This window comes from Musca autumnalis, unplaced genomic scaffold (assembly GCF_047663935.1).
Source record: "Musca autumnalis isolate F117 unplaced genomic scaffold, ASM4766393v1 scaffold_5, whole genome shotgun sequence".
NCBI classification, from domain to species: Eukaryota; Metazoa; Arthropoda; class Insecta; order Diptera; family Muscidae; genus Musca; species Musca autumnalis.
This window is the reverse complement of record NW_027412088.1, coordinates 11,196,047-11,219,995: the sequence shown is the minus strand read 5'-3', so window position 1 is coordinate 11,219,995 and position 23,949 is coordinate 11,196,047. Positions and strand designations below refer to the sequence as shown.

At 31.6% G+C, this 23,949-nt stretch overlaps 1 protein-coding gene across 2 annotated transcripts in view; it reads right to left on the bottom strand.

Annotated features, from left to right (window-relative positions):
* dpr1 (defective proboscis extension response 1) overlaps positions 1-23,949 on the bottom strand; it is a 541,854-nt gene that overhangs the window by 396,373 nt on the left and 121,532 nt on the right. The window lies entirely within an intron of this gene.

The following is a 23,949-nucleotide window of genomic DNA, read 5'->3' as shown; positions in this document are numbered from 1 at the left end:
CCTAATATTGGCTGGGCGGTATACATTCAATCTCTCTCTTTTTCCTGTGGAAAAGACGTTTCTCCTCTCTCCTCTTCTCCCGATATCTCTATCGTGCGCTACGCGTTGCTACGGATTGTAAAGTAGCCCTATATGCCGCATTTTTCTCTTCGGTAGCAGCACGACACTCCTGGTCATACCATGGATTCCTTGGTGGAGGTCTCTGGTATCCATGTATGGATTTTGCGGCTGTTTGCATGGAGTGGGCAATACTTTGCCATTGCGCTGATATGTTATCGGGATGAGGAGTGCTTTGATTAAGCAATTGGGCTAGTGAGTGCAATATTCTGTGGCTATCTGTTGTGATTGCAGCTTACCGATGTCTAACGTGTTGTGTCTGTTCGTACTTTGTTTGCTACGTTGAACCGGGTGCGTACCTTTGCTGCAACAAGGTAGTGGTCCGAATCTATGTTTGCTCCTCGGAACGAACGCACATCCAAAACGCTCGATGAATGTCTTCCATCTATCACAACGTGATCAATTTGATTTCTTGTTTTCTGATCTGGAGACAGCCAGGTGCCCTTATGGATGTCGAGATGTTGAAATCTGGTGCTGCTAACTACCATAAATAAATATTTTGTTATCAAATTGATGAAAAATCAAAGTTGAAATCGAACGCGTCCTTTTCATAGTAGGCTGATTTTTTTCTAGGGAAGGGTTACTAAGCCGACGCCCAAACCCAAGTTTTTAACGTTCTTATGGGAACGCACGGCACATGTTGGCTCACTACCTTTAACGGGTGTTAAAGCCACTTCTCCAGTTAAAACCACGTGGATGTCAGTGTCCACTTGAGATGAGAGAAGGACAAAGATAAATCCTGGGCTTTGCCATGTTAAAGCCGGTAAGGACCGTTCTCTGGTATCTTTCATCCCCTACGTCACCCATACCCTCAATTCATAAGAGTCAGTGATGATGAACCCGCTAAAAAGACATATAAATACGGAGGTTCACGCAGGTCTGGAAGGCCAAAGCTTCGTTGGACCGAACAAGAGAAACGAGACATCAGAAAGCTACATATCCCAATGGGGAAAATACAGGAGCAAATAGAGAGGATTGGAGATATTTTCTTAGTTCGGCTCATAGAGCAAATGTTCTGTTAAAAGCCAGGTAAGTAAGTTAGTAAGACATCGAACGCAAAAAAATGCTCAACAACTCTGGAGAGTAAATAAATTTTTTCAAAAGTTTGTGGTGGTTTTTATTTTATATTTAGTATTTTATAGTTTATATTTAATATTTTATATTTAATATTTTATGTTTTATATTTTATTTATTGCTCCCAGTAACTTCATAGGAGGGACAAATTGTGGCATTCAGTGTCACACCTATCGTAATCTATACGACAAGAATTGTACATATAAACCTTACGAATCTCAAGAAAAATCTAAAAATTCAATTAACATTATCTTACAAAGTAAAATTTCAATTTGACCTATTGAACTTTACAAACCTAATTGGCATAGTAAAAATAATTGACATTACTTAACCCCCTTCTAAACCTTTTACGATTTTGTTGTTTTTGGGCTTTGTTTTTCATAATGTAAATTTCCCTCTCTCCGAAAGGACAAAGAACAATTGCTTACCAAAAGTGTTTGGGTGTGTGTGTGCGTCTTACACAAAAGATTGTCACAATCAATGAAAGCTTATTTTTCATTCTTTGGCTTTTAATTATCGAAACTCCTAAAGAGCAGCAAAACAAAATAAAGGCTATGAGAACAACAATGTCAGCAACAGTTGGACAAGGTGCTTTGAGGCAACTTGCACAAGGGAATTCTATCGAAACTAGCCAATATTTGTTAGAATTAAAACCAGTAAAAGGTAGAAAATCTAAACAACTTAACAACTTGTCCAATGCTATCTGGGGGAACATTTGTTTCACAAAACTATAAACATAGTTTTGTCCTTTTCCCAACAATAGCCATACATCCAAGTATCCAGTAATAAGAGGCCAGGTCTTTGGAGAAAAAAATAAAATTTTCTGCTTAAATAGGAAATAAATTGGCTTTTTGGTTTCGAGTGCTTCTTAACAGGGAGGCACACAACCACATAAAGAACGGACCTTTAAGGCCAAATCACATAGAAAACATACAAATTGGGACAAGACAAAACATTAAAAATATATAAATTTGAAACAAAAACACATACACACACGTATATAAAAATATATAAAATATTATCAAGTAGCAAAAGGTTTTATATTTAAAAGGACAACAACAGAACACTTGGGGCTAAATATTTATTCATTGTTTTTACTTTGTTCTATACCTTTGCTTTTTGTATCAGTTTTGTAGAATGTTTTTTTTTATCAAATTTTTAAATGAAAAAGGACATACAAAATGAAATGACCTGAACAGAACTCCAGAGCTATTGCCTAGATACATGAAGTAAAGGCCTGTCAACACTGCATGAAAAAGGTAAATGTTGTTGGTTTTTTTATTCGATTTGAAAAATGTGACTTGTGGTTACATTTCTGTTGTGGTCGAAGAAGTATGAAAAGGGCTAGTGTGGTTGGTCAGTGGCAAGACAGGTCAAAGAATGACAGAAAGAATTTAAACTATAACTTTTCAATTTTTCACATCATTTTTAATTTATGGTGTGAAGTAAACTGAAGGTAAAGTAAAAGTACGTAATGGGAATACCGAGCGGTCGTCAAGAAAAAAATCTTGAATACCAAACAACGGAGTCGTTTTGAGGAGTAAAACTTTTTTATAAACTCCAAAGTCGCTCACGAAGTCGACTTCAGAAAAATTTAACCTAGATTTCTAACTCATTTGACAAATAATGAATTAGTGAGACTCTTTAGTCTGCTGTACAAGTTTGAACTATCAAATATCCCAGAAATCAACGAAAATATTCGAAATGTGACAATTTTAATTTATTGCAGAGGAAAGTTCTTGAGAAATGTTCGTTTTTATATAACATTAGATATTGAACATGATGCAAATGGGTTCACATATAATCCAAGATAAGGGTTCAAAAGGGTTTAAGCGTTTGGTCATAGACACATTTTCACCTTATCTTTTACTGCCTGGCTGAAGGTCCTTGAAATTATTCGACAGACTTAATTTATATAGCCAATCAAAAGTCATACTTTGTTTGTAGACCTAAAGAAAGCTGTCATTTCTAATAACTAGAATTTGTTGAATAACAATTTACGACCTTTCAGGACAAAAAGGAGCATGAAAATGTAAAAAAATATCCAAAAAATAAGAGGTCATTGTCACATGTTCATATGCGTGTCTTTCAGTGTCTTCAAATAACGTATTTTTTCTCTTTCAACATGCCAGTTTAATGACCCTATTACCATTATTATGTTATAATCAATTTCTAGCTGCTCTAAACAATGAAGAAAATAATCAGCTTTTGTTTACTTTGGCCGAGAAAAATATGAAGACAAAAGACACGAACACACACACACGAATGTGGTTTCATTTGTTTTATATTATACATATAGCAGATACAATGAGCACGTCTTTATGGCATGACAAGGATGTATGAATAAAATTTACGAACACTTTTTTCAAGAGCCAAATAATAGAAACACTTTTCATTTATTTTCTTTTTTCAACATTTCACTTAATATTTTGGTTGGTATGAAAAACTAAAGAAAACTTAATTTTTTCAAAAACTGTGAATTTTTTAAAGAATATTTTTTCAAAAATCGTGGATTTTTTTAAAGAATTTTTTTTCAAAATTCATGGATTTTTTAAGAATATTTTGCAAAAATCGTGGATTTTTTAAAGAATATTTTTTCAAAAATCGTGGATTTTTTAAAGAATATTTTTTTTTTAAAAATCGTGGATTTTTTAAAGAATATTTTTTCAAAAATCGTGGATTTTTTAAAGAATATTTTTTCAAAAATCGTGGATTTTTAAAGAATATTTTTTCAAAAATCGTGAATTTTTTAAAGAATATTTTTTCAAAAATCGTGGATTTTTAAAGAATATTTTTTCAAAAATCGTGGATTTTTTAAAGAATATTTTTCAAAAATCGTGGATTTTTTAAAGAATATTTTTTCAAAAATCGTGGATTTTTTAAAGAATATTTTTTCAAAAATCGTGGATTTTTTAAAGAATATTTTTCAAAAATCGTGGATTTTTTAAAGAATATTTTTCAAAAATCGTGGATTTTTTAAAAAATATTTTTTCAAAAATCGTGGATTTGTTAAAGAATATTTTTCAAAAATCGGGGATTTTTTAGAGAATATTTTTCAAAAGTCGTGGATTTTTTAAAGAATATTTTTTCAAAAATCGTGGATTTTTTAAAGAATATTTTTTCAAAAATCGTGGATTTTTTAAAGAATATTTTTTCAAAAATCATGGATTTTTTAAAGAATATTTGTTCAAAAATCGTGGATTTTTTAAAGAATATTTTTTCAAAAATCATGGATTTTTTAAAGAATATTTTTTCAAAAATCGTGGATTTTTTAAAGAATATTTTTTCAAAAATCGTGGATTTTTTAAAGAATATTTTTTCAAAAATCGTGATTTTTTAAAGAATATTTTGTCAAAAATCGTGGATTTCTTGAAGAATATTTTTTTCAAAAATCGTGGATTTTTTAAAGAATATTTTTCAAAATCGTGGATTTTTTTAAAAATCTTCGATTTTTTAAAGAATGTTTTTCAAAATCGTGGATTTTTTAAAGAACACTTTTTCAAAAATCACGGATTTTTTAAAGAACATTTTTTCAAAAATCGTGGATTTTTTAAAGAATATTTTTTCAAAAATCGTGGATTTTTTAAAGAATATTTTTTCAAAAATCGTGGATTTTTTAAAGAATATTTTTTCAAAAATCGTGGATTTTTTAAAGAATATTTTTTCAAAAATCGTGGATTTTTTAAAGAATATTTTTTCAAAAATCGTGGATTTTTTAAAGTATATTTTTTTCAAAAATCGTGGATTTTTTAAAGAATATTTTTTCAAAAATCGTGGATTTTTTAAAGAATATTTTTTCAAAAATCGTGGATTTTTTAAAGAATATTTTTTCAAAAATCGTGGATTTTTTAAAGAATATTTTTTCAAAAATCGTGGAATTTTTAAAGAATATTTTTTCAAAAATCGTGGATTTTTTAAAGAATATTGTTTTCGTATATCGTGGAATTTTTAAAGAATATTTTTTCAAAAATCGTGGATTTTTTAAAGAATATTTTTCAAAAATCGTGGATTTTTTAAAGAATATTTTTTCTAAAATCGTTGATTTTTTAAAGAATATTTTTCAAAAATCGTGGATTTTTTAAAGAATATTGTTTTCATATATCGTGGAATTTTTAAAGAATATTTTTTCAAAAATCGTGGATTTTTTAAAGAATATTTTTTCAAAAATCGAGGATTTTTTAAAGAATATTTTTTCAAAAATCGTGGATTTTTTAAAGAATATTTTTTCAAAAATCGAGGATTTTTTAAAGAATATTTTTTTCAAAAATCGTGGATTTTTTAAAGAATATTTTTTCAAAAATCGTGGATTTTTTAAAGAATATTTTTTCAAAAATCGTGGATTTTTTAAAGAATATTTTTTCAAAAATCGTGGATTTTTTAAAGAATATTTTTTCAAAAATCGTGGATTTTTTAAAGAATATTTTTTCAAAAATCGTGGATTTTTTAAAGAATATTTTTTCAAAAATCGTGGATTTTTTAAAGAATATTTTTTCAAAAATCGTGGATTTTTTAAAGAATATTTTTTCAAAAATCGTGGATTTTTTAAAGAATATTTTTTCAAAAATCGTGGATTTTTTAAAGAATATTTTTTCAAAAATCGTGGATTTTTTAAAGAATATTTTTTCAAAAATCGTGGATTTTTTAAAGAATATTTTTTCAAAAATCGTGGATTTTTTAAAGAATATTTTTTTTAAAAATCGTGGATTTTTTAAAGAATATTTTTTTTTAAAAATCGTGGATTTTTTAAAGAATATTTTTTCAAAAATCGTGGATTTTTTAAAGAATATTTTTTCAAAAATCGTGGATTTTTTAAATAATATTTTTTCAAAAATCGTGGATTTTTTAAATAATATTTTTTCAAAAATCGTGGATTTTTTAAAGAATATTTTTTCACAAATATTTTTTCAAAAATCGTGGATTTTTTAAAGAATATTTTTTCACAAATATTTTTTCAAAAATCGTGGATTTTTTAAAGAATATTTTTTCACAAATATTTTTTCAAAAATCGTGGATTTTTTAAAGAATGTTTTTTCAAAAATCGTGGATTTTTTAAAGAATATTTTTTCAAAAATCGTGGATTTTTTTAAAGAATATTTTTTCAAAAATCGTGGATTTTTTTAAAGAATATTTTTTCACAAATATTTTTTCAAAAATCGTGGATTTTTTAAAGAATATTTTTTCAAAAATCGTGGATTTTTAAAGAATATTTTTTCAAAAATCGTGGATTTTTTAAAGAATATTTTTTCAAAAATCGTGGATTTTTTAAAGAATATTTTTTCAAAAATCGTGGATTTTTTAAAGAATATTTTTTTCAAAAATCGTGGATTTTTTAAAGAATATTTTTTCAAAAATCGTGGATTTTTTAAAGAATATTTTTTCAAAAATCGTGGATTTTTTAAAGAATATTTTTTCAAAAATCGTGGATTTTTTAAAGAATATTTTTTCAAAAATCGTGGATTTTTTAAAGAATATTTTTTCAAAAATCGTGGATTTTTTAAAGAATATTTTTTCAAAAATCGTGGATTTTTTAAAGAATATTTTTTCAAAAATCGTGGATTTTTTAAAGAATATTTTTTCAAAAATCGTGGATTTTTTAAAGAATATTTTTTCAAAAATCGTGGATTTTTTAAAGAATATTTTTTCAAAAATCGTGGATTTTTTAAAGAATATTTTTTCAAAAATCGTGGATTTTTTAAAGAATATTTTTTCAAAAATCGTGGATTTTTTAAAGAATATTTTTTCAAAAATCGTGGATTTTTTAAAGAATATTTTTTCAAAAATCGTGGATTTTTTAAAGAATATTTTTTCAAAAATCGTGGATTTTTTAAAGAATATTTTTTCAAAAATCGTGGATTTTTTAAAGAATATTTTTTCAAAAATCGTGGATTTTTTAAAGAATATTTTTTCAAAAATCGTGGATTTTTTAAAGAATATTTTTTCAAAAATCGTGGATTTTTTAAAGAATATTTTTTCAAAAATCGTGGATTTTTTAAAGAATATTTTTTCAAAAATCGTGGATTTTTTAAAGAATATTTTTTCAAAAATCGTGGATTTTTTAAAGAATATTTTTTCAAAAATCGTGGATTTTTTAAAGAATATTTTTTCAAAAATCGTGGATTTTTTAAAGAATATTTTTTCAAAAATCGTGGATTTTTTAAAGAATATTTTTTCAAAAATCGTGGATTTTTTAAAGAATATTTTTTCAAAAATCGTGGATTTTTTAAAGAATATTTTTTCAAAAATCGTGGATTTTTTAAAGAATATTTTTTCAAAAATCGTGGATTTTTTAAGAATATTTTTTCAAAAATCGTGGATTTTTTAAAGAATATTTTTTCAAAAATCGTGGATTTTTTAAAGAATATTTTTTCAAAAATCGTGGATTTTTTAAAGAATATTTTTTCAAAAATCGTGGATTTTTTAAAGAATATTTTTTCAAAAATCGTGGATTTTTTAAAGAATATTTTTTCAAAAATCGTGGATTTTTTAAAGAATATTTTTTCAAAAATCGTGGATTTTTTAAAGAATATTTTTTCAAAAATCTTCGATTTTTTAAAGAATATTTTTTTCAAAAATCGTGAATTTTTAAAAAAATATTTTTTCAAACATCGTGGATTATTTAAAGAATATTTTTTCATAAATCGTGAATTTTTTAAAGCATATTTTTTCAAAAATCGTTGATTTTTTTAAGAATATTTTGCAAAAATCGTGGATTTTTTAAAGAATATTGTTTTCATAAATCGTGGATTTTTTAAAGAATATTTTTCAAAAATCGTGGTTTTTTTAAAGAATATTTTTTCAAAAGTCGTGGATTTTTTAAAGAATATTTTTTCAAAAATCGTGGATTTTTTAAAGAATATTTTTTTAAAAATTGTGGATTTTTTAAAGAGTATTTTTTTAAAAATCGTGGATTTTTTAAAGAATTTTTTTTCAAAAATCGTGGATTTTTTAAAGAATATTTTTTCCAAAATCGAGGATTTTTTAAAGAATATTTTTTTCAAAAATCGGGGATTTTTTAAAGAATATTTTTTCAAACATCGTGGATTTTTTAAAGAATATTTTTTCACAAATCTTGGATTTTTTAAAGAATATTTTTTCACAAATCTTGGATTTTTTAAAGAATATTTTTTCAAACATCGTGGATTTTTTACAGAATATTTTTTCAAAATCGTATTTTTCTAAAATCGTGGATTTTTTAAAGAATATTTTTTCAAAAATCGTGGATTTTTTAAAGAATATTTTTTAAAAAATCGTGGATTTTTTAAAGAATATTTTGTCAAAAATCGTGGATTTTTTAAAGAATATTTTTTCAAAAATCGTGGATTTTTTAAAGAATATTTTGTCAAAAATCGTGGATTTTTTTAAAGAATATTTTTCAAAAATCGTGGATTTTTTAAAGAATATTTTTCAAAAATCGTGGATTTTTTAAAGAATATTTTTCAAAAATCGTGGATTTTTTAAAGAATATTTTTCAAAAATCGTGGATTTTTTAAAGAATATTTTTCAAAAATCGTGGATTTTTTAAAGAATATTTTTCAAAAATCGTGGATTTTTTAAAGAATATTTTTCAAAAATCGTGGATTTTTTAAAGAATGTTTTTTTCAAAAATCGTGGATTTTTTAAAGAATATTTTTCAAAAATCGTGGATTTTTTAAAGAATGTTTTTTTCAAAAATCGTGTATTTTTTAAAGAATATTTTTCAAAAATCGTGGATTTTTTAAAGAATATTTTTTCAAAAATCGTGGATTTTTTAAAGAATATTTTTCAAAAATCGTGGATTTTTTAAAGAATATTTTTTCAAAAATCGTGGATTTTTTAAAGAATATTTTTTCAAAAATCGTGGATTTTTTAAAGAATATTGTTTCAAAAATCGTGGATTTTTTAAAGAATATTTTTTCAAAATCGTGGATTTTTTAAAGAATATTTTTTCAAAAATCGTGGATTTTTTAAAGAATATTTTTTCAAAAATCGTGGATTTTTTAAAAAATATTTTGCAAAAATCGTGGATTTTTTAAAGAATATTGTTTTCATAAATCGTGGATTTTTTTAAAGAATATTTTTTTAAAAATCGTGGATTTTTTAAAGAATATTTTTTCAAAAATCGTGGATTTTTTAAAGAATATTTTTTCAAAAATCGTGGATTTTTTAAAGAATATTTTTCAAAAATCGTGGATTTTTTAAAGAATATTTTTCTAAAATCGTGGATTTTTTAGAGTATATTTTTTCAAAAATCGTGGATTTTTTAAAGAATATTTTTTCAAAAATATTGAATTTTTTAAAGAATATTTTTTCAAAAATCGTGGATTTTTTAAAGAATATTTTTTTCAAAAATCGTGGATTTTTTAAAGAATATTTTTTTCAAAAATCGTGGATTTTTTAAAGAATATTTTTTTCAAAAATTTTGGATTTTTTAAAGAATATTTTTTCAAACATCGTGGATTTTTTAAAGAATATTTTTTCAAAAATCGTATTTTTTCTAAAATCGTGGATTTTTTTAAGAATATTTTTTCTAAAATCGTGGATTTTTTAAAGAATATTTTTTTCAAAAATCGTGGATTTTTTTTAAAGCATATTTTTTTCTAAAATCGTGGATTTTTTTAAGAATATTTTTTTCTAAAATCGTGGATTTTTTTAAGAATATTTTTTTCAAAAATCGTGGATTTTTTTTAAGGATATTTTTTCTAAAATCTTTTTTTAAAGAATATTTTTTTTTTTTCAAAAATCGTGGATTTTTTAAAGAATATTTTTTCAAAAATCGTGGATTTTTTAAAGAATAATTTTTCAAAAATCGTGGATTTTTTAAAGAATATTTTTTCAAAAATCGTGGATTTTTTAAAGAATATTTTTTCAAAAATCGTGGATTTTTTAAAGAATATTTTTTCAAAAATCGTGGATTTTTTAAAGAATATTTTTTCAAAAATCGTGGATTTTTTAAAGAATATTTTTTCAAAAATCGTGGATTTTTTAAAGAATATTTTTTCAAAAATCGTGGATTTTTTAAAGAATATTTTTTCAAAAATCGTGGATTTTTTAAAGAATATTTTTTCAAAAATCGTGGATTTTTTAAAGAATATTTTTTCAAAAATCGTGGATTTTTTAAAGAATATTTTTTCAAAAATCGTGGATTTTTTAAAGAATATTTTTCAAAAATCGTGGACTTTTTAAAGATTATTTTTTCAAAAACGTGGATTTTTTAAAGAATATTTTTTCAAAAATCGTGGATTTTTTAAAGAATATTTTTTCAAAAATCGTGGATTTTTTAAAGAATATTTTTTCAAAAATCGTGGATTTTTTAAAGAATATTTTTTCAAAAATCGTGGATTTTTTAAAGAATATTTTTTCAAAAATCGTGGATTTTTTAAAGAATATTTTTTCAAAAATCGTGGATTTTTTAAAGAATATTTTTTCAAAAATCGTGGATTTTTTAAAGAATATTTTTTCAAAAATCGTGGATTTTTAAAGAATATTTTTTCAAAAATCGTGGTTTTTTTAAATAATATTTTTTCAAAAATCGTGGATTTTTCAAAGAATATTTTTCCAAAATTAGTGGATTTTTCAAAGAATATTTTTCCAAAATTCGTGGATTTTTTAAAGAATATTTTTTCAAAATTCGTGGATTTTTTAAAGAATATTTTTTCAAAAATCGTGGATGATGAATAATTTTTCAAGAATAGCTAATTTTTTAAAGAATATTTTTTTCAAAAATCGATTGTAAACTAAGAATATACTATTTTCCACCCCATCTTTGTTAGCAATCACTGAAGCGATTTAACTTACTTCCATACCTTCCTTGGAACAGTTTCGAACCCACGACCTCCGGTATATAAGGAGGCCATACGAATTAATCATTACCGCCAAATTACCCTCACTATAGAATATTTTAAATCAAATTTACAATTGTATTAAATATATCAACTATAAAGCAAAATATTCGATTTCATAGACCCTTCCGAGGACAGAATTTAAGATCAATGAACAAATGGCTATGAAGTTGTCAAAGAATAAATAAATCACAAACAATCCCACAAAATATATTCCTAATAATAATATTCCCATTTTCTCAGAATGAAAAAATTAAATCTATTCATGGACCTAACCTAATATAGTTTGTGCTGTCAATGTCCCACATAAAAAAATGTTAAACATATATATTTATTTGAATTCTATGTTTGCAACAAAAAATACATACATATATATTTATACGAATTTCCGCACAAACTGAAAAGCAAATAGACATGTTTGAAAGCAGCACACATTTTCAAGTGGCACGTTTCTGAAATTCCAATCCAAAAACATTCACTCGTTTCTCGTTCAGTGCTAAACTTTCACACAAACGCCCAGGGAGTTATCCAAAAACTCCCAAATTGTGAGCGCCATACAGCTTGGCAAATGTAACCAATGAAAAACAACAACAGCAACAAAAATAGCATATGTGACCAATTTGTTAAAATGTCTAATGGTTTGCTCTGATGTCGCTGCTAACATTGACAGAGGTTCTCGGCAACACAGCTTTGCCTCTAGAGTCCAACAGTTTGTGTTTTTACCCTCGAAACCATATAAACAATTTTTGATGTTGTCATTTTTCTGTTTTGTTTCTGTTTCTAGGGGAAAACACAACTCAAAGCCCAGTCACATAGAGAAACAAAAATAACAAAAAAAAAAAAACAAAACATATCGCTAGAAATTCTTAAAATGTTTGAAAAATTTGCCCTTTAGCTGGCTATGGCTGTGAGACTTAAGGCAAATGTGGTAGATATGACAAAGTTTTTCTTTCTCTCTTTTGGTTTTTATGAGGAGGAGTTTCACTTTAAATGATTTAAATACTACTTAATTTTCTTAACAACCCACCACACCTCCTTCTGCTACTCCTCGATGACATATCAAATATTCCCCTTGGAGCCAATGTCGACGATGACTATGACGATGACGCGTGTCATCGTAATGAGTTTATTTGATTAAAACTTTGTCTTCATCTTTGATGGCCTAAGTAATAAAAAGAAGAAGAAGAACAAAACTCATACAAGGTCATATAAAATTTTCTATATGTTTTATTTGAGTAAATTAAGTACAAAGATAGGCATAATAAATAAAATTTGCGAACAGAAAAAAAATTGTTCGAATTACATCTTAATGTTACTTTTCATGTAATAATAAAAATGAAATTGAGCGGGATTGGGGTTTCCTTTGGCACAATTTTTTAAGGGGAAAAATTAAAAACTTAAGCATGTAATAAGGAACAAGAGATAGAAATTATATATTGTCAACAAAACAGTTATATGTTAGAAAAGTAAACTTTAAGAAAGTCTTATCTGAAGAGAAGGTTAAAATAAGGTGTCCTTTTCAGGTAAGACTTGAAGGAAGTCCTGTATAGAAGATTTTCTATGAAGGGAAGAACCATATGGAGACAAACTATAGAAGGCCTTCTATGTAGAAAGTGTCTATAGAAGGTCTTATATATAGAGAAGACCTGTAGAAGGTATCGTATGTAACGATGAACTTCCAAAGATCTTATAAGTAAAGAAGACCTTTGGACAGTCTTCTATGTAAAAAAGACCTTTAAATGCTCTTATATGGAAAGAAGAGCTTAAGAAGGTTTTCTATGTAAAAAAGACCTTTAGAAGGTCTTCTATAGGGTGTTTTTTAAGCTAGATAGAACTTTAAATTGTAAAAGTAACACAAGAAATTAAATTTTGACGAAACCTTTTTTTATTTGTTTCAGTATACTCTGACAAATCATCATGAATAGACTCACGCTTGAACAACGCTACGAAATTATCCAAATTTACTTTGAAAATCAGTCGTCGATTCGCGCAACTTATAGACGACTTCGTCATTTGTATGGCGTTCAGCGATGAGGCGCATTTTTGGCTTAACGCGTTTGTTAATAAGCAAAATTGCCGCATATGGGGTTAGACCAATCCACAAGAGACCCTACAGACTCCATTACATCCAGAAAAATGCACCGTATGGTGCGGTTTTCACGCTGGTGGCATCATCGGACCTCATTTCTTCAAAAATGAGGCCGGAGCTCGCGTTACGGTCAATGGAGATCGTTACCGCACCATGATCAATGATTTTTTGTTTTAAAATATGGACGACATTGATCCGGAGGAGATGTGGTTTCAACAGGATGGCGCTACGTGCCATACGGCGAACGCAACCATCGACTTATTGAAATCAAAATTTGGCGATAAGTTGATTTCGAGAAGTGGACCTGTCAATTGGCCTCTAAGGTCGTGCGATTTGACACCTCTCGATTATTTCCTGTGGGGCTACGTGAAGTTACTGGTTTATGCTGATAAACCAGCAACAATTGATGCCTTGGAGGCCAGCATTGTTTGTGTTATTCGTGACATACGGCCAGCAGTGCTCGAAAAAGTGGCCAAAAATTGGATGTCCAGAATGCACTTCGTCAAGAACAGCCGCGGTGCCCATATGCCCGAAATCATTTTTAAATGTTAATGTCATGTATTGATCTTTCGAATAAAAAAAATTTTGATTACAATTTAATTTTTTGTGTTATTTTTTACAATTTAAGGAAAACCTTTAAAGGTATTCTATGTAAGGAAGACCTTTAGAAGGTCTGATAAGATCTTCTATGTAAGAAGACCTTATGAAGGTATTCTATGTAAAGAAGACCTTTAGAAGGTCTTCTATGTAAGGAAAACCTTTAGAAGGTCTTCTATGTAAAGAAAGCCTTAGAAGGTCTTTTATGTAAAGAAGACCTTGAGACGGCCTTCTATATAAAGAAAGAAGATGGTCTTCTATGTCTAGAAGCTTTTCTAAGTAAAGGAGACCTTTAGAAGGTCTTCTATGTAAGGAAGTCCTTTAGCAGCCCCTCTATGTAAAAAAGAACTTTGGAAGATCTTCTATGTAAAGAATACTTTGAGACCGTCCTTACATATAAGAGTAAGGAAGGCCTATTGAATGTATTACATGTAAATAGCACCGTTAGAAGGTATTCTATTTAAAGAATACTTTTAGAATGTCTTCTATGAAAAGAAGGTCTGTAGAAGGCATTCTGTGCAAAGAAGACCTTGAGAAGGTCTTCTATATAATTACGACCTTGAGACGGCCTTCTATATAAAGAAGACCTTTAGACGGTCTTCTATGTATAGAAAACCTCTAGAAGGTCTTCTAAGTGAAGGATACCTCTACAAGGTCTTCTATGTAAAGAAGACTTTGAGACGGTCTTCTATATAAAGACGACCTTGAGAAGGTCTTCTATATAAAGAAGACCTTTAGAAGGTCTTCTATATAAAGAAGACCTTTAGAAGGTCTTCTATGAAAGGAAAACCTTTAGAAGGTCTTCTATGTAAGGAAGGCCTTTAGAAAATATTCTATGTAAAGAAAACCTTAGAAGGTCTTCTTTGTAACGAAGACCTTGAGACTGCCTTCTTCTATGTAAAGAATACTTTGAGACCGTCCTTACATATAAGAGTAAGGAAGGCCTATTGAATGTATTACATGTAAATAGCACCGTTAGAAGGTATTCTATTTAAAGAATACTTTTAGAATGTCTTCTATGAAAAGAAGGTCTGTAGAAGGCATTCTGTGCAAAGAAGACCTTGAGAAGGTCTTCTATATAATTACGACCTTGAGACGGCCTTCTATATAAAGAAGACCTTTAGACGGTCTTCTATGTATAGAAAACCTCTAGAAGGTCTTCTAAGTGAAGGATACCTCTACAAGGTCTTCTATGTAAAGAAGACTTTGAGACGGTCTTCTATATAAAGACGACCTTGAGAAGGTCTTCTATATAAAGAAGACCTTTAGAAGGTCTTCTATATAAAGAAGACCTTTAGAAGGTCTTCTATGAAAGGAAAACCTTTAGAAGGTCTTCTATGTAAGGAAGGCCTTTAGAAAATATTCTATGTAAAGAAAACCTTAGAAGGTCTTCTTTGTAACGAAGACCTTGAGACTGCCTTCTTCTATGTAAAGAATACTTTGAGACCGTCCTTACATATAAGAGTAAGGAAGGCCTATTGAATGTATTACATGTAAATAGCACCGTTAGAAGGTATTCTATTTAAAGAATACTTTTAGAATGTCTTCTATGAAAAGAAGGTCTGTAGAAGGCATTCTGTGCAAAGAAGACCTTGAGAAGGTCTTCTATATAATTACGACCTTGAGACGGCCTTCTATATAAAGAAGACCTTTAGACGGTCTTCTATGTATAGAAAACCTCTAGAAGGTCTTCTAAGTGAAGGATACCTCTACAAGGTCTTCTATGTAAAGAAGACTTTGAGACGGTCTTCTATATAAAGACGACCTTGAGAAGGTCTTCTATATAAAGAAGACCTTTAGAAGGTCTTCTATATAAAGAAGACCTTTAGAAGGTCTTCTATGAAAGGAAAACCTTTAGAAGGTCTTCTATGTAAGGAAGGCCTTTAGAAAATATTCTATGTAAAGAAAACCTTAGAAGGTCTTCTTTGTAACGAAGACCTTGAGACTGCCTTCTTCTATGTAAAGAATACTTTGAGACCGTCCTTACATATAAGAGTAAGGAAGGCCTATTGAATGTATTACATGTAAATAGCACCGTTAGAAGGTATTCTATTTAAAGAATACTTTTAGAATGTCTTCTATGAAAAGAAGGTCTGTAGAAGGCATTCTGTGCAAAGAAGACCTTGAGAAGGTCTTCTATATAATTACGATCTTGAGACGGCCTTCTATATAAAGAAGACCTTTAGACGGTCTTCTATGTATAGAAAACCTCTAGAAGGTCTTCTAAGTGAAGGATACCTCTACAAGGTCTTCTATGTAAAGAAGACTTTGAGACGGTCTTCTATATAAAGACGACCTTGAGAAGGTCTTCTATATAAAGAAGACCTTTAGAAGGTCTTCTATATAAAGAAGACCTTTAGAAGGTCTTCTATGAAAGGAAAACCTTTAGAAGGTCTTCTATGTAAGGAAGGCCTTTAGAAAATATTCTATGTAAAGAAAACCTTAGAAGGTCTTCTTTGTAACGAAGTCCTTGAGACTGCCTTCTTCTATGTAAAGAATACTTTGAGACCGTCCTTACATATAAGAGTAAGGAAGGCCTATTGAATGTATTACATGTAAATAGCACCGTTAGAAGGTATTCTATTTAAAGAATACTTTTAGAATGTCTTCTATGAAAAGAAGGTCTGTAGAAGGCATTCTGTGCAAAGAAGACCTTGAGAAGGTCTTCTATATAATTACGACCTTGAGACGGCCTTCTATATAAAGAAGACCTTTAGACGGTCTTCTATGTATAGAAAACCTCTAGAAGGTCTTCTAAGTGAAGGATACCTCTACAAGGTCTTCTATGTAAAGAAGACTTTGAGACGGTCTTCTATATAAAGACGACCTTGAGAAGGTCTTCTATATAAAGAAGACCTTTAGAAGGTCTTCTATATAAAGAAGACCTTTAGAAGGTCTTCTATGAAAGGAAAACCTTTAGAAGGTCTTCTATGTAAGGAAGGCCTTTAGAAAATATTCTATGTAAAGAAAACCTTAGAAGGTCTTCTTTGTAACGAAGACCTTGAGACTGCCTTCTATATAAGAAACCCTTTAGACGGTCTTCTAAGTATAAAAGACCTCTAGAAGCTCTTCTAAGTAAAGGAGACCTTTAGAAGGTATTCTATGTAAAGAAGTCCTGTAGCAGCCCCTCTATGTAAAAAAGACCTTTAGAAGGTCTTCTATGTAAAGAAGACTTTGAGACGGTTCTTACATATAAGAGTAAGGAAGGCCTATAGAAGGTATTCCATGTAAAGATCACCTTTAGAAGGTATTCTATATAAAGAAGACTTTTAGAAGGTCATCTATGAAAAGAAGACTTGTAGAAGGCCTTCTATGCAAAGAAGACCTTGAGAAGGCCTTCTATATAAAGAAGACCTTTAGACGGTCTGCTATGTATAGAAAACCTCTAGAAGGTCTTCTAAGTAAAGGGACCTTTAGAAGGTATTCAATGTAAAGAAGTCCTTTAGCAGTCCCTCTATGTAAAAATTACCATTAAAAGGTCTTCTATATAAAGAAGGCTTTGAGACGGTCTCCTAAATAAAGACGACCTTGAGACGGTTTTCTATATAAAGGCGACCTTGAGAAGGTCTTCTATATAAAGAAGACCATTAGACAGTCTTCTATGTAAGGTAAACATTTAAAAGGTCTTCTATGTAAAAAAGACCTTTGCCACACCTCCCTATGTAAAGAAGACCTCCAGAAGGTCTTCTATCTAAAGAAGACATTTAGAAGGTCTAAAGTATATATATTCTTGATCAGCATAAAATTCCAAGTCGAATAAGCCATGTCTGTCTGTCCGTCCGCCCGCCTGTTGAAAACAAGATACAGCTCTCAATTTGTACGAAAGAGCTTTATAATTTGGGATAGAAGCTTCTATTACTCCTAGGATATTTGGTATTGCAAATGGGCTATATCGGTCCACGTTTTGTTATAGCCCCCAAAGAACGGTACCACCCAACTTTTGGTATTTTGAAGGTTTTGGTCTCTTTATCCCACCGAATTGACTGAAATTCTTCGTTGGGGGTATAACATTTTCTACCTAAAATTTTTGTCGGTATAGGACCACGTCTTCATATAGCCCGCATAGAGCGATACCTCCCGATTTTCGGTATTTTGAAGATTTTAGCATCAACATCCCACCGAAAAGGCAGAAATTTGGTATTAAGGTCTCCCTTGCGGGTACAACACGTTCCATCTGAAATTTCTAGGTGTAATTCCACGCCTTCATATAGCCCCCATAGAACGGTAACCCTCGATTTTCGGTATTTTGAAGGTTGTGACCTCAACATCCCACCGAAAATGCAGAAATTTGGTACTAAGGTTTTCCTTGGGGGTACAACACGTTCCATCTGAAATTTGTAGGTATAAGTCCATGCCTTCATATATCCCCCATAGAAGGGTACCCCTCGATTTTCGGTATTTTGAAGGTTGTGACCTCAACATCCCACCGAGATGGCTGAAATTTTGCTTTTCTGTCTTGGTTGGGGGTAAAAAACTTCCAACCTGAAAATTGTATCGGTTCACGTCTTCATATAGCCCCCATAGAACAGTACCTCCCGATTTTCGGTAGTTTGAAGGTTGTGACCTCACCATACCACAGAAATGGCTGAAATTTGGAATTAGTCTTCGTTGGGGATGTAAAACTTACCACCCAAAATTTGTCGTCTTCATATAGTCCCACATAGAACGGTACCTCCCGATTTTCGGTATTTTGAAGGTGATCTCACCATCCCATCGAAATGGCTAAAATTTGGAATTAGTCTTAGTTGGGGATGTAAAACTTTTCACACGAAATTTGTCGGTATAGGTCCACGTCTTCATATAGTCCCCCATAGAAGGGTACCTCCCGATTTTTGGTATTTTGAGGGTTTTAGCATCAATCTGCCACCGAAATGGCTGAAATTTGGCATTTACTCTCCGTTGGCGTTACAAAACGTTCCACCTGAAAGTTGTCGGTATATGTCCATGTCTTCATATAGTCCCATAGAACGGTTCCTTCCGATTTTCGGCATTTTGAAGATTGTGGCCTCAATATCCCATCGAAATGTCTGAAATTTGGTTTTAAGTCTTCGCTGGAGGTATAAAACTTTCAAAACGTCCACCCCCACGGACCGGTATTTCCCCACTTTTTTGTATTTCGATGGAGTTTTGTCAAATTTTCGAACCGAGATTGATATAGTTTTGTATTGTGTTTCGTCAGTTAAGATATTATTCTCCTCCAAGGAATTATACTTAACGTAACGTATACTAATTGTTCATATTTACTTCAATACAGTGGTGGTGGAGGGTATAAAAATTCGGAACGGTCGAACTTAACGCCGTTCTTACTTTTTTTCATATCCTAGCCTGAGCATGTTTCTGACAAAAAAAAATTACTTGTTCTATTATCCTTGCATTGAAGGATAATATACAAACATTACAAAAATATCACCAACTACGCACTTCTAATGCAAGCGTGAACATATGTTAGTAATCTAAAAACTGACAAAATGTTATTGATGGCCACAGCAGCATTACATCACTTGAAGCTTGGACAACATGTATTATGTTGTCCACAAGCAATTTGTTGTTCCAGCAGCTGCTTGTACTGACACTCAACTGCATTTGCGCTATCTACCATTGCCACAAATGGAAACCTCAATGCTATATTCGACATGGAAAAATGTATCCTCACTATCGAAAAGTTATATTTCCAAACACCGGATACAACGAGGGATATGTCCCAGTAACCGAACAAGTGTGTCAGAATTGTTACACTGCAACATGAAGGCAAATGTGGAGATGCGTGTTCTCGTTTTTCGGATTGCAAACATAATGTCCATCAACCATCCGTCCATCCATCCATCCAGCCATGCAACCAAGCAAGGACATTACTTAACTGCTAACATTTATTCCAGTAAATTGAGCTTCAAATGCATGGAACAACATTTGTTGGCTACTTGTCTCTCTGTGTCTAACTCTATGCCCGGTCGGTCGCCACTTAAATGCTCTTCAAATCCACTTCAACTTTTGTTACAACAACAAAAAAAAACCAAAAACAAAAACCAAAAATAATATCAGCACATCAATGACAATGGCAAAAAAATGTTGGAATTCAATTGAATATTATTTTGCAATTTTATTGTTCAATGTTCAGAGTATTGGTTTTCATGTTGCCATTCCAGTTAAATTGTTCAAGTCGTTCTTTCTTTTTGGGTACTAGAAATTTAAAGAGCATAAAAGGAACATTGCAGAAATATGTATCTACGAACTCTAGGACATTTTTTCCAATTTCTGTTTGTTGTTTGGCCAAAACTATTGTTATAAATTAGATGATTTATATGAATGGTCAAGAGATATACTCAAGTAGAGACTTGGCCATTGCCATAACAACCGTTCGAGGGTTTTGCTACAGTCAAGAGGAAATCTAGTTTTTAATTTAATTTAAAAATTACTTTTCTATTCAAAAATAGATTACAGTATAACTGCACAAAACCACAACAAAAACCAAAAATTTACTATTTTTAAATAATTGCGTTTGAATTTTTAGATTGAAAATGTTCAAAAAACATATGTATATGAGTAAAAGAGGAATTCCATTGGTATAAAGTACACAAATTATTATCAAATTATTATCATCAGATGATTTCCTTATTGGTTAGGAAAAGTTGAAAAAGAGGAGTTGGGTGAATATTACCACATACACCATCGATTGGGGTGCGCTTCTGGGCGTGCTGCGCCAGGTTATGTCCCAGCGTATCTCCATCTTCATTGTCAATTCATCATAGTCACCGGAATATGAGACACCTCCACAGTCTCTCCAGAAACAAAAACCGCATCTACACCACATATTGTTTTAAGCCCCCCTGGAATTGTATCGTTCCTGCAATTTAATTGCAACAGTCTCCGTAACAAGGGCAGCGAAATTGTAGGCTTTATGAGTCGGAGATACAAAGCTCACCGCCACTAGCTTGCAACGTTGCGATAGTTACAATATTTTGCGGAAATATCGTACAAGAAGCGGAGGTAGAGGACTTGCGTTTTTTATAAACTTTTCTGACCAATACAGGCCTACTTCGCTGACTCTAGCGACCAATAAATGGAGTATATGGGCATAGCAGTAAAGTGTGGGACTGCCGAGGTAGAAGTGTTTAATGTAAAAATACCGCAGTTTGGGTGCCAGAGTGGTACAAGATAAAAATACCCGCTTCGCATACTGAATGTTCGGATGCGATTCCAAGGCCAGACAACATCAAATTTTCAACGGTGACAAATATACCCCTCAGTGTAATCCCTGAATATTTCAGCCATGTAAAACTTCTCTACAAAGGGTGTCTTAAGACCAATAATTTTTCAATTTCAACACACTTTACCAGCAAGTGTTAAATGTTTTTTTTTTTAACAAAAAGTACCCGACCGGCGGTGAGCCTTGAACACACAACACTCTGATTTGTAGTCGGACACACAAGCTTTGTGCCACCGTAATCATTACTTAAGGAGCAGTTTAAGTAATCGGTTACATAATGACTAACGGATCCGGATTTTTGCTGGTATACCAATAGAATGACACCCTTCTATCCATAGAAGGAGACAAAATCCAAAGAAATAGAAGACACTTAGATATTTTAGTTATAGAAGACCCTTAAGCCTTCTATCCACAGAGGACCCTTCTATCCATGGAGGTCCTTAAATATTTTATGCATAGAATATTCTTAGGTCTTCTGCCCAGAGAAGACAATTAATTCTTCTATCTTTTGAAGACATTTAGGTCTTCTAGCCACCATGGTGCACCGCCTTGGACTCAGTAGCTCTGCGGTTCAATCCGTGACCAGAACATTAACATTTTCGGTTGTGGCAAATCCAGCATTAACTGGCTTACATTTCCTGAGTATTTCAGCCATGAAAAACTTCTCTTCAAGTCGTTCGAACCCGGCCATAAAAAGTAGGTCCCATATCAATGAGCTAATATGAATAGGCGTTCAGTCATCATTGCAGTCATACACAAGAAAACAAAAAAAAGTATCAGTCAGCTGTGGTCACGGAGATATACCCTCAGCTTCTGACCAAAAATATACATATCTCAGGAGGTATGGACTTACTCTCAAAGAAAAGTGTACCGTTATAATATGGACAGTTTTCACGGTCCTTCTGCAAAAGATTTCAAATAGCTCCGAGTCCTCAAACTGCATTTTCGAAAATTTGTGACGTGACCGATATATACGAAGTGCAACGTTTGGACCAATCAGAAACACCCTGCGAGAGTTATCTTGCGATTATGCCATTTTAGTTAGTGCCGTCAGGTTTCTTGGTGCTTTTAGCCCATTATCTCAGGAAGTATGGAATTGGCCTCGCAAAAATTTTCACCGTCGTAAAGGGGGATGCTTCGAGAAAAGCTCTTAAACTTCACTTATTCATGTGGACCGATATAGTCCATATTAGAACCCCATCTATGTCTGGAAGAAACAATACGATGTTCAAAGTTGAGATCAAATCTATTGCTCCCTTCGACAGTTATCGTTCACACAATTTTACAGAAAAATGTTGAATTTTTGTGTGGGAGGTACCCGTAGGAGTGGACCAATATGGTCTATCGTCGAACTTAAACTAAGCTTGGGCAAAATATTACAAAGTACAAAATTTGGTTTGAATCGGTCGTACGGTTCGATAGTTGTCGTGCGCACCAGTCAGACAGACGGACGGACATGGCTAAATCGACTAAAAATTGTCTGAAACGAATTTCGTCCAAACATAATTGGGTCTAAAAACGTGATTTCGATGAGGCACATTTCTAGTCGCATCAAAGTGCATATACCCTCGATAGCATACATGCTGAGGGTATAAAAAGTCTCCCCAATTCTTCTGGGATGTTTGTGGGAACTATTATTATTAAAAGTTAGGTTTTGGAGGGCTTCAATGCTCACCATGAGCTTTCGCATTCCGTCCTAGGCAATCACCAGCGGGGTACAGTGTTGGTCGAGCAAATTAAAATCTCCACATTTTTGAAAGAAGGCGCTCCACAGTTCTGCGGACATAACAATTGACGCCCCGGGCCTGACGAGTCCTGTCATTTCGCTTTAGTAAGACCATCTTGACCGCCGTACTTTTCTGAATAATGGAAAAGCTGATTGGCAGATCCTCCGGCAGCTGAGACAATTTACCAGGACAACCACGACTGCAGCCGCTTTTCAATGCTCACCATGTGCTTTTGCAATCCATCCTAGGCAATCACCAGAGGAGTACAGCGCTGGCCAAGCAAAGTGATAGCTTCACATTTGGGAAAGAAGGCGCCCAATATCACCATTGTGGCTTCCGGTCTGATAAATGACGTGTACTGGTAACCCGTCCTTTTGCTTGGCTCAGACCACCTTGACCGCCGTTCTGTTTCAAAACCATGAAAAAGCCGATTGGGAGGTCCTCGGGTACATCATTTGGGACATCATCAGAGCTACAGCCACTCTCTACATACCTGTTGGCTTAATAACCGACTTTAGACCAAATTTCGCAGCAGTGATGAGCTTCGTTGCACGAGCCCTTTAGACCCAAGGGTTAGGAAACTTACTATTGAAGTCCACAGGCTGGTAGGCAAGCATAGGCCGGGAAAATGTTCTCAATTCTGTACAAATGTTGCATTGCTTCAGGGGTCTAGAAGCAATGCAACATTTGTACAGATCATTCAAAGCAATCGGCCTCCACGGAATCTCAACGGTAATACTTAATCAACGGGCTGAACCCGGAGTTTACAAATTTTCAAGTGTCCTCAAGCATAGAAAGTAGGCAGGATGGTCCCGCCATTGAAGTCAGACTTAGCCGTCAGCAGAGGCGAATCGTTTCCCTCTTGTCGACTGTATCGTAGGTTCCAAAGGCACTACTTTACCATATGATGAGAAGCCATTTCCCAGTTGTACGACATATCTATGGTCTTCGATACTGTCAACTATGTCAAGCTGTTCGTGGACATAGAGGCTTCTCCCCCAGTCATGTTTGAATCGTTGTATAATCAAAAAGATGAGTGGACCACAGTCGATTGTGAAATTCAGGAGTTGAAGGCCCCTAGAGTGAGACAGGGAGTTCCCCACGGTAGAACCGTTCTGAAATTCCACATCCTCTAGGAGGACGTAGAGATTTTAATGTATGCCCGGTCCTATCGTCGATGGTATATCTTCTTCCATTTGACGAATATGCAAATATCCGTCACTAAATCTACTGCCACACTGTTCATCACATGAGTGGCTGAAATGAAGCTTCCATTGAACATATTGGTCTATGGTAACTACCCCAAGATATTGGCTATAACGT